Below are 12,500 nucleotides of genomic sequence, written 5' to 3'. Positions count from 1 at the left end.
TTGCATGTCTTTCACCATAGTAAAAACTGCATTCATGGTCTGGAGAGGGCACTTTTTACAGACAGATAAAAGAGCAGGGGCTCAAGCCCCCTTTGATGTCTATGTGTGCACGTGCCTGTTATATGCAGCATGTATATGTACACCCCATGCAGTCACACACCCATACAGGGACCCCCCGGGGATGGTCATTAGTGAGCTGGTGAGTGCAATTCCTATTATAGGCCAGCAGGGAATAGTATAGGCGATAGACAGGACATGAACACACACACACACACACACACACACACACACACACACACACACACACACACACACACACACACACACACACCACTCTGTGGTCTCATGGGTCTGGTGAGAGGGATGTGGAAGGGACATGGAGTGAGTACATTGTGTTTGTGTATGTCAATAATGCCTCTACTACTCGCATCACAGACCTCACACTCAGAAAACAAAACACACAGGCTTAGGGATGGGACGATATGAAGATTTCATATCACGATTATTGTGACAAAAGAAATTGCGATTTACGATATTATCGCGATAATCAAAATCCATTATCCTGGGGTGGAACATTTGCCAAAAAATAGCTGATCTACAAGCTCACATCGCGTCGCAACGCGACACGTTGTGAGCTTGTAGATCGGCTATTTTTTAGCAAAGACATTTGATAGAGACTGAAAAAAAGACTGTATCAAGTACATTTATTATAAGTTCCTTTTACCAATTATAGAGGGTTTAAGTGGTACCAGATATGCAGCTCGGCAAATAAAAGGTGAATTGATCCCAGTGCATGACAGATGGCGATATCACGATAAATTAAATCTACACAATGAGTTTTTTATCACGATAAACGAAAATATCGCGTATGGTCCCATCCCTACACAGGCTACATGGCTCTCTCCTTTTAGTTTGTAAACACTGCACGAATATTGTACTCATATTTTATCACTTTAACCCTGGCGTTCCTATTCTGAGAATGTCATTACGTATGATAGCAACGTTTTTCAAATATTTTCAAAAATGTTAAATTCTTTTAATGATAGCCAATCTACGATCTCAAAGCTTGTCACAATGCGAGGCATTGTGAGCTAGTAAATCTCAGTCGAGTTCACGAGTTCATGTAATTTGCCTTCATCTTGAAGGGAGACAAATATAGTATGATAATGTATTACCGGTATGAATAATAAATGAATATATTATATGAATGAGTGGATGTATCTGAGCCTTTAAGCTCCAGTTTTGTATGTGTGTAGTATATTATGTGTACAGAGGGATTTCCTCTTTAAAGATACATTATACAAATGGGGTTAGCTACAACAAAAGACACACTCAGCGCGCGCACACACACACACACACACACACACACACACACACACACACACACGCACACGCACACGCACAAAACCAAACCCCCTCCACTATAGTTCATCCCTCAGTAGAGCACTACTGTATGTAAATTATTAAATGCATCCTTGAGATGACGGCATTGTTGCTGACCTTCAATTAAGCCTTAATTACTTGGATTTAATCAATGATATTCTCAATCAAGAAAGGGAACTGTTATTTGATGTATTAGTCCTAATCACATGACTGTTGTGTTATTTCAATATCCCATGTTTAAGCACATGGAGCTGTACTGTATTGTACCGTACAGTTCACTTTTAAATAGATGTCCTTGATATAGTTTTAGTCAGGTTAAAATGCACAGTAGATTGTGTAAGATGGTGGGGCACAGTTCAACAACGTCACATACTGTAACTCAAGGGTCTTCAACAGGGGGTCCTCAGAGTTACTAGAGTAGGTCCTCCACATCGTTGTGTGATAGAAACTTTATTTCTTCTATCAACCACTCAGAGAACTTTAACCAAAAATAGCCGATCTACACCAGACCAAAGAGGTTTCATGTAGAGGAAAAGAGCAGACTAAATACAGAGTGAAAGATCAGGTTTATTAAGTATTGATGGTTCAAGTGGTTAAATATCTGAAAACACAAATTGACATGAATCCAAAATACATTGATGATTGTGCTGTCAAACTATGAAAAGATTGTGGGGGTCCCTGCTTCATCTCTGTCTCAACTAAGGGGTCCTTGGCCTGAAAACGTTGAAGACCACTGCTGTAACTAGTTAGACATTTTAGCCATGTCTGTGAGACTGATATCTAATTTGGTGTACTGTCAATAAAAATCACACGCACACTCACTCACTCACAAGCACGCACGCACCCACGCACGCACGCACGCACGCACGCATGCACTCATGCACGCACACAAGCTCTCTCTCTCTCTCTCTTGCAGGCATAACCTGATTATGTCAGGGACCATATGGTGAGCTCCATATTAACTGTATCATCTCTGAAAACCTGAAGAGAGGTTGAGTCTGGATGGACGGATGGATGGATGAATGGATAGGTAGACAGATGGATAGAGAGATGGGTGGATCACGTGTTGTGAGGTGTAGGGCAAGCCCTCTGCTCTCTCTCTCTCTCTCTCTCACACACACACACACACACACACACACACACACACACACACACACACACACACACACACACACACACACACACACACACACACACACACACACACACACACGGTCCATACTGCTCGATACTGTATGGTGAAGGTCATATGGAGGTCATGTGCGCTGGCACATTCCTCCTGAGACTCATTCATATATTATAGGGAATGTTCACATGATCAATCTTTCATTGCCTCCTCCTCTCTACCTTTAACTGTCCCCTTATATATTATGGCAACACATACACACATGCATGCACGCACGCACGCCACGCACGCACGCACGCACGCCCGCACGCACACACACACACACACACACACACACACACACACACACACACACACACACACACACACACACACACAATGATGTAATATTACAAAGCCATTAAAATACACCACCTGTTATCCTGGAGAATAAATAGCACATTTGTCAGCAAAAAGGCAAAACAAAGAGATCATTATTTCTGCCACCTTAGGTCTTTTGGGGTGAGTAGAAAAAATCTTCTTTTGTTGTTATTGCGACCGTAGGTCGCAGTTACTTGCACACTATCCAAACCTCCACCGGCTGTCCCTCCGTCACTCCCTCCGTCACTCCCTCTGTCACACGTCACACGTCACACTTTTGCCCTGCTCATATCTCTGCAACCGTTGCCCCGATCCATGCCAGATTTTGCACACACACTCCTTGCCTGCCAAACTACAACCTCCAAGGACCCCCGGAGTTTCGGGGACCCCCAGGTCCCTGGGGGACCCCCAGGTGTAAAAAATTACCAAATGTGCAAAAATTACCAAATGACCACCCCAACGGGGCTGCTCACGGGGCATTCCCGGGGACCACCCACTCCTGGTGCTCCAGAACGGATGCAAAAGTGGTGGCGCCCCCAGTGGAGGACCCCCTGCCACTGCAGCTCACATAAAATGCCGTAACTCGGGCTAGGAGCGACCGGGAGAGCCGGGGCCGGTACCTATTCGTCCGCCTTGGCGGCGAGGAGACCCCACCCCTCATTTCTCACATGGCCCTCTAGCGCCACCATGAGGCCGATTCAGATTTTGCCCTAAAATCACAAAAATCACTACACAGTATGTCTACACTCATGTCAACAACATGGATCAGGAAGATTTTGGAAAAACACATTTTTGCTCTATTTATGGAGATAAGTGACCAACGGTCGCTTATCTCCCGATTAGGGAGTCTTACTGGTACTTATGTGATTACGAGTGTTCTGCAGTATTGTCATACAACATGTTTCAACACTTGGACCATGAACATTTGGCAAAAATAACAGCTCTACAAGCATGGTGAATTTATAGACAAAGGGAATTGGCCACGGGTATAGCCCTGGGGGACTCCGAGTCACTCTGGTCAACCTTTTATTTTTCCATTGAGATACAAGATCTCTTTTACAAGACATTTACATTAAAATGTATACAAGTACAAGTCACTAGAGTCAAAACTGCTTCATCAAATGCAATGGTGCTCACATATTGTAGGCCAACTACTTGAGAAACTCTATGAATCAGCCTACCATAAGTAAGTACAGTAAGTAGGTCAGAGTGGCTTATTGTTGGCATCGGCCGAGAGTGTCTATGCCCTTTTCAATGCGCTAGACCGCTGGGAGATGGATTGCTGAGATGGAGCGCAACACCCACAGTACCATCATCTCCCAGTACTTACCACACATCTTCAAGCTGTGCTACCCACATGGGAGGATGTCTCTCCCAGCTGTTTCGCCCAGGCGGACAGAGTTTTTAGGTTCGGTTTAGGCTTTATTTCTGTGAGGGAAATAGGGTTAGGGTTCAGTTAGGGTTAGGCATATCGTCACTGTCGAGCAGAAACCTCGTATCTTGAAGTTTCAAATGTGTACATTTTTTTGCAAAGCAAAGCCCTGCTTCATCATACAAGGCCGTCGCACAAAAGTAGTGAAAACAGCTGATCTACAAGCACACAACGCCTCGCGGTGCGAGGCGTTGTGTGCTTTTAGATTGGCTGTTTTCAGTTTAAATCATTTTTAAAACGATAAATACAAAGCAAACGGTTTTGGACAAGGTTTCCACCCGACAACGACAATGTAGTGTTTTTGAGGTTAGGTTTAGGCATAGTTTTAGTGAAGTGAAACGTTAGGGTTTAAGCACAATCAAGGCAAAACACCAAGGCCAGATGGAGTCTCCTACTCTCATACACTGAGTTGGCGGAGCCCGGGATCGAACCCAGAACCTTGTGGTCCAAAGAGCGCTCCACCAACTGAGCTCCCATAATATCAACCAGTAAGGCTCCCTAATCGGGAGATAAGCGACCGTAGGTCACTTATCTCCACAAATAGGGCAAAAATGTGTTTTGCCAAAATCTTCCTGATCCATGTTGATGACATGAGTGTAGACATACTGTGTAGTGATTTTCGTGATTTTAGGGCAAAATCTGTAGGAGCAGTGTCCAAAAATGTGTTTTTAAAAATCGGCCTGGAGGTGGCGCTATATGGGACAGATTCATGTTGATGGGATGAGTGTGTAGACATACTGTGTACCGATTTGCGTGATTTTAGGGCGAAAATTGTAGGAGCAGTGTCCAAAAATGTGTTTTGCAAGAATCGGCCTCATGGTGGCGCTAGAAGAGGGCCATGTGAGAAATGAGGGGTGGGGTCTCGGCGCCGGCAAGGCGGACGAATAGGTACCGGCCCCGGCTGTCCCGGTCGCTCCTAGCCGGAGTTACGGCATTTTATGTGAGCTGCAGTGTAGGGGGTCCTCCACTGGGGGCGCCACCACTTTTGCATCCGTTCTGGAGCACCAGGAGTCGGTGGTCCCCGGGAATTCCCCGTGAGCAGCCCCGTTGGGGTGGTCATTTGGTCATGTTTGCGCATTTGGTCATTTTTTACATCTGGGGGTCCCCCAGGGACCTGGGGGTCCCTGGAGCTCCGGGGGTCCTTGGAGGTTGTAGTTTGGCAGCCAAGGAACGTGTGTGCAAAATTTGGCATGGATCGGGGCAACGGTTGCGGAGATATAAGCAGGGAAAAAGTGTGACGTGTGAGGTGTGACAGACAGACTGACAGACAGACGGAGGGACGGACGGAGTTACTTACACTTTGTGCAGGGTTTGATAGTAAATGCGACCTACGGTCGCAATTAAGAAGACTGACCCCAGCCGTGTCTTGCAGTGACAACATGTAACCATCAATGATGTAATAGGGTTAGACTGAAGCATTCATCACCACCATCATCATATCACAAACACACACACACACACACACACACACACACACACACACACACACACACACACACACACACACACACACACACACACACACATACACACACACACAGACTCCTCAAGTAGGGCATACCGCTCCATGATGCCCTTCGGCAAGGCACTTAACCTAGAAAAGCGATGTGTGCCCCCAGATGTTGCAGTATGTGCTGTGCTGTGGTGGGTTGGCAGTAAATAAGTCTAACATTGAACAAGGGTTGAACTGTCTCATTATCAGCCCTGCCTGCCTGTAAGGATGATGCAACGTCTAATTGCGACCGTAGGTCGCACTTACTACAGAAAGCTGCTCGAGGTGTCCGTGCGTCAGTCAGTCAGTCCGTCACACCTCACACGTCACACTTTTGCCCTGCTCATATCTCGGCCACCGTTGGCCCGATCCATGCCAAAATTTCCACACAAACTCCTTGCCTGCCAAACTACAACCTCCAAGGACCCCCAGAGTTCCAGGGACCCCCAGGTCCCTGGGGGACCCCCAGGTGTAAAAAAAATACCAAATGTGCAAAAATTACCAAATGACCACCCCAACGGGGCTGCTCACGGGGAATTCCCGGGGACCACCCACTCCTGGTGCTCCAGAACGGATGCAAAAGTGGTGGCGCCCCCAGTGGAGGACCCCCTGCCACTGCAGCTCACATAAAATGCCGTAACTCGGGCTAGGAGCGTCCGGGAGAGCCGGGGCCGGTACCTAATCGTCCGCCAAGGCAACGCGGACACCCCACCCCTCATTTCTCACATGGCCCTCTTCTAGCGCCACCTACAGGCCGATTTTTAAAACACATTTTTGACCACTGCTCCTACAGTTTTGGCCCTCAAATCACGGAAATCACTACACAGTATGTCTACACTCATGTCATCAACATGGATCCGGAAGTTTTTGGAAAAACAAATTTTTGCCCTATTTGTGGAGATAAGTGACCTACGGTCGCTTATCTCCCGATTAGGGAGTCTTACTGGTGTGTAGAACAGCATCACTGGAGCATCAATAGAGCCTGCAAGTTTTATTAAGAAGAGAAAATGTTCCGGAATTATTGCTTACTGTGCAGAACAGGCCTGCAACCCAAGTTGAAGTTCAGAGGAAATCGGTCATTGAGTTCAAACCTGTGAAATACTTTTTATTCCCCATGGCCAAGGTATTTGAGGATTTTTCTTTTTAAGCAGCAAAGTTACAGAATGGGTTTGCCGCTCTGACATCACGCTCTGGCTTCACTGTGATGTCACACTAACAGAATTATTTTTATGCTTGATGTCATCAATATTAATGATGCCCTGTTAGAGAGATCCCTGTGATGCCAGGGGGAGCAAATCCCTTTTATGCCCATATATGGAGATCCCTGTGATGCAAGGGGAACAAATCCCTTTTATGTCCATATATGGAGATCCCTGATGTCCACATACCTGATGTCCACATCACTGTGGCGCGACCTTAACCCTTTCAGGGCGAGGTCGCTTGTCGCCCTGAGGCGTCTTACTAGTATTACGTTAAAGTATTGTGCAGCTCTAATCAGACTCTATTTACATTGCATGTTATAATCAACACATTTTGGAATTAATCCTTCTCAGTATATTTTATATCCTCCTGCATATATGCTGTACTGTACCATCATACATAATGTATTAGCAGACCTTTATACTACTGTATGACATCATGCTCAAATCATTTAGCTCATCCTGGCCTTAGTGTATCCTGGCCGTGTAAGGAAAGGAGACAATTGTGTGTGAATAATGCGAGGGAGGGATATCTACCGTAAAACACTACAGTATAATATAGGTTGCATCTATGTGTGTGTATGTGTGTGTGTGTGTAGACAGTATGTGTACGTCTGTGTGCATATGTGTGTTCCTATGGCCTGCTGTCCTCCAGGCAGTCTGTAAGCGCACGCACCGACAGCAGCAGAGAGAGAGAGGGGGGGAGCAGTGCAAGGGAGTGAAAGATGGAGAGATAGTGGATTCCCTTTAGTATTGTGCGCTCTCTCTCTCGCTCTCTCTCTCTCTCTCTCTCTCTCTTTTCCTGCTCTCTCTGTCCTAATGAACAGCATGTGAACCTAAGGCAATGACACAGACGGAGCTCTTTGAAGGCACCCACTACTTAGAAACACACACACACACACACACACACACACACACACACACACACACACACACACACACACACACACACACACACACACACACACACACACACACACATATCTGTGCACACGTTGAGTACATGAAACAACAGACCTGAGATGTCTGACGTTGTGTCAAACACACTCTCGCACATTCAGACTATTACACACTTGCACGCAAACACACACCCACACACACTATCAGACAGACAGCGTTTACTCATTGTGTACCATGGCAAACAAAGAAATGGGCAATTTCAGCACGTCTGACTAGAACGTCTGTTCTTTTGATCTCTGTTGCACTGCACGGGTCTTTTGACTTTCACTTGCATTGTTGATATAGCGGTCGAATTATAGCTGACCTACATATACTAGCATAGCTGAAGCAGTCCATTGCAACGCCAGCATTTGAAATACTTAGTATTTTGTGTGTGTGCGTGTGTGTGTGTGTGTGTGTGTGTGTGTGTGTGTGTGTGTGTGTGTGTGTGTGTGTGTGTGTGTGTGTGTGAGTGTGTGTGTGTGTGTGTGTGTGTGTGTGTGTGTGTGTGTGTGTGTGTGTGTGTGTGTGTGTGTGTGTGTGTGTGTGAGTGTGTGTGTGTGTGTGGGTTGGATGGCCTTTCCCAGGTCTTACTCAGGAATATTTTAGTGTTATTAGTGTTTAATAGGTTGGTCTCTGACTTTATTGTAACTGACCCTTGTTTTTGGATATATCGGGAGATATAGCCAGTTGCACATTTAGCTCACCATTGTGCCTTGGTACTGGACGTACTGCTGGAAAAAGAAGGTAAACACTCATGCAGTCAGTCAAGACAAGAGAGGGAATCCATTCCATTGTCAAGGATATAAACTGCTAACCAGCAGTCAGCAGTGTGTGTGGGTGTGTGTATGAATGAGGATCCTCTGTGTTTCCAGCAACCCATTCTTAACATGATGTTTCTTTTTACAGAAACCGTTGTAAAGTATCTTTTCATCTCTCCTTGCAGGTCAGAAAAGTTGTCACCGTAGCAGTGGGTGAACATACAGAAGACGGTATCCATTCAACGCTTGCGATACGAGTAAGTCGACGTTTACTTGTGTCTGTGTGTTTGCTATGAGCGGTACTTTCTTCAGAGAGTGTGCACGTGTGTCTCAGAAACCATCGCTCCGTGTCAAATGAAAGTCTCTCTGGCAGGCCTTGTGGAGCGTCCACTTCAACGCGCTCTGTCAGCTTCCCATCAACCACACCGCCAGGGGCGTCGTACCAAATTCTGGGCCCTGGGTACAAGGATTCACTGTGGGCCCCCCATGAATGTTCTTCATAGGGGGAGGGGGTTCAACCCATTTAGACTGGGAACGCATTATTACACGTTATTTTGTGCTTTAACTATTGAAAAATAGCAGATATACAAGCTTACAGCTGCGAGCTTGTAGATCTGCTATTTTTGAAAAATCGTGATTTTCTTTTTTTGAAAAACCCATGTTTCTTTGTCAGTGGTGCTTAAACCTTTTCATGTGAAGGACCCCCAAAATTATATGTATTTGGCCACGGACCCCCATCTCAAAATATATAGTTCCAGGGTCCCCCCAGAAGCAAAACTTGAGTTACAAATGTTCGCTTAAAAAATACATAATTTATATTAAAAGTTTTGCACGCATTTTCATGACTTTTCAAAAATAGCAGATCTACAAGCTCGCAGCGCCGCGCTGTGAGCTTGTATATCTGCTATTTTTCAATAGCTAAAGTATAATATAATTGAAGCCCTAGTAACTCAGTCCCGCTTTTCCCCCCCTTGTGAAGCCCCTGCACACTGCATTGTGTGTAAGCGTGCGTGTACTGTATGTGTTCAGAGAGTGGAGCAGAAGGGTTACGGTTCAGTAAAGTTCAGTCGTATTTTAAGCAGCTCCTCTCTCCAGTCTCCACTCTGCTACGAACCCTTAAGACCCAAGAGGGGAAGCGAAGAGGGGGAAGGACGAATTCAGGTAACTGATAAGGAGCCTAGAGTACTTTGCGTAGGTGGGTGTGGGGGTGTGTCTCCCATCACGCCATGGTAGGGCCACAGGAGAGGGGTACTGTGGGTAATTGTGTGTGATGGAGAGATGGGGTGGTGGTGTTTGTGATCAGGAACATGGGAAGCCCGGAGGGATGGTACATAGTGGTTGTCGGGGTGATGATAGTGGTGTGTGTGTGTGTGTGTGTGTGTGTGTGTGTGTGTGTGTGTGTGTGTGTGTGTGTGTGTGTGTGTGTGTGTGTGTGTGTGTGTGTGGGGGGGGGGGAGGGGGATGGGGTGCGGTTAGTGTGTCAGTGCCCTGGGCATCGCCACGGTGTCAGAAAGACTGAGTGAGCGAGAGAGAGAATGGCAGAGAAAGAGAAACTGGAGAACAATATAAGAAGGGGGTTCAAGAGACATATAAAGCATTCGATATGGATTTATACCAGCTCTTGTGGTGATACAGATGAAACCGTTTTCAGTGAGGCTAAACCAAAGTCCGTCCCTGGGGCCAATTGTGGCACAAGGGCATATTTTATTTTTTTATGAAAATATACAGTAATACCAATGCATTTGAAAAGATGCATGTTGGTTTTGTTTTATTCACAGCACAGATGAGTGATATACATTAGGCTACATTGCAAACAAAGTACTATTGATATTGCACTGAAGTTTTAATAACATTTGGACGTGACTTTGTTATGATCCACAGCATGACAGTAGATGTAGGCTAGTCGCCACTTAGGTATTTTCATATTTTCAAACATGGCCCCCTATGGCCCACTGAGGGGATGAACATACAGATTGAGACATAATTGAGACATATTGGGCTGCAACAGTTCGATCCTGGCTCCTCCTGCCATAATGTCAGAGTGTTCTTGACACGTTCTCCTCCAAAATAGCAGTAAGTTAGCGGTAACGATAGTGTTTAATACAGGGTGCCTGGGTGTAGTATTAATGCTATTCATTGTACTTGCGTACAAAGAATGTGAATAACTGCAGGCCAATGATTGAATCCCATTATTGGAACTGATCTCAATTAATCTCAATTGTCAAATAAAAACCTTTTTACCATAGAAATATTTAAGCCGTATTTATATTGAACAAAAACACAGTGTGTGTCCAAGGGGTCAGTCAGCATTCTGTTATCCAGATCTCTTTCTGTCATACATGAGTTGAGGAATTCAGTCATGTCAGTGGTTACACATATATTACACAGACAGACTGGTTATCTATTTCACTCTATTTTACCATGGCGCATTATTTTTGGTCGTCAGATTTTTGTGGAAATCCATCTTCAAAGTAATTTGAATAATATCAAATAACTTCAAATGAAAGCTGCGAGGCAGATTGTTGGACAATAGACATACGATTTTGGAAGAACGGATAGTCATGCTTTAAGCGTTAAAGAGCTTACAAACTCTTGAGCTCTGAAAGCTCTGATAACAAAATATGTGACTTCAAATGAGAGGAAAAAAAGGAAATACAGTACAGTCTACTTTAGAGGCAATTACCACTGACTGAAGATATACAGTCTACTTCAGATGTACTTACCACCGTAAACATGACTGAAGACCTCAGCATGGATGTTAATGGTGGTCTTTTCTTTAAGAATGTGCCTCTGTCTGACTATAATGGAAGAAGCAATGCATAATTTAGGGGTTTTGCATAATAGTCTCATTTAGCATGTTCGCTAAATTCATGCTAATTCCCTGTGATTTACAGAAGTGGGTTAATATTTTTATCATTGTGTGCTGTGTGAGTTGCGTGCTAAATGGAAGTTGTTTTAGCTTCTGGCTTCTTGTTGAAAGTCACCAGAGAATACACTATGACACAGAAAACAGATGCACATGCACAGACTTGTAATCACACATGGATACACACTCGCGCGCATTCGCACGCGCGCGTACACACACACACACACACACACACACACACACACACACACACACACACACACACACACACACACACACACACACACACACACACACACACACACACACACACACACACACACACCAGGGTTTCCGCTAGGCAATATTGGGGCCGGAAGGATTATATTTTACCTGCCAATGAATTAATTTATCGGACATATTATAATTAACGTCACATAGAGGCCAAAAGCTCTATAGCAAACTGCGGTCGCGTCCGCGTCTTTCGGCCGTTTTTCGCCGCGGACCACCCCCGCGTCTGCTTCCACCTCGCCGAGATCTATCTTTAGAGGGGTCCCTGGTTCCTGTGCGTTCAGGCATTCCGGAGAAACGGACTCCTTCACCGAGTAAATGCTGTTGTTATGTTGAGGCAAGCTACACGGGCGCCTACAAATATGGCCGCCGTATTGTGATAGCGACCCCACTTCAAGATGCGCTGTGATTGGCCGGCAGTGTATAACCCTCGCTGTGATTGGCCGGTAGTGTATGATGACGCAATTTTTCCGCGAAATTCTCCCCCCCCTCACGGCTCATAGAAAACATATAAAGAGAAGGTTTCAGAAGCTGAAAATAACGGAGTGGGTGTTCTAAAACTTTAGCGATTTAACAGTTAGGACAATTTTAAGATTTGTTTTATAAAAAAAGTTACATGGTATAACTTTAACTTAACTATATAATATAAAATAATATAAATATATAATATAT

At 45.1% G+C, this 12,500-nt stretch overlaps 1 protein-coding gene across 1 annotated transcript in view; it reads left to right on the top strand.

The window, feature by feature from the left end:
- Window positions 1–12,500, top strand: part of nfasca (neurofascin homolog (chicken) a) — a gene marked incomplete at its 3' end in the record, with an annotated part of 110,100 nt that overhangs the window by 22,107 nt on the left and 75,493 nt on the right. Inside the window, exon 2 of the mRNA XM_080727384.1 lies at window positions 8,878–8,949. The remainder of the gene's footprint in view (window positions 1–8,877; window positions 8,950–12,500) is intronic.

This window comes from Nannobrachium achirus, assembly GCF_963921795.1.
Source record: "Nannobrachium achirus genome assembly, chromosome: 6".
Lineage (NCBI taxonomy): Eukaryota > Metazoa > Chordata > Actinopteri > Myctophiformes > Myctophidae > Nannobrachium > Nannobrachium achirus.
Note: the sequence above shows the minus strand (reverse complement) of the source record. Positions and strands in the feature narration are given on the sequence as shown.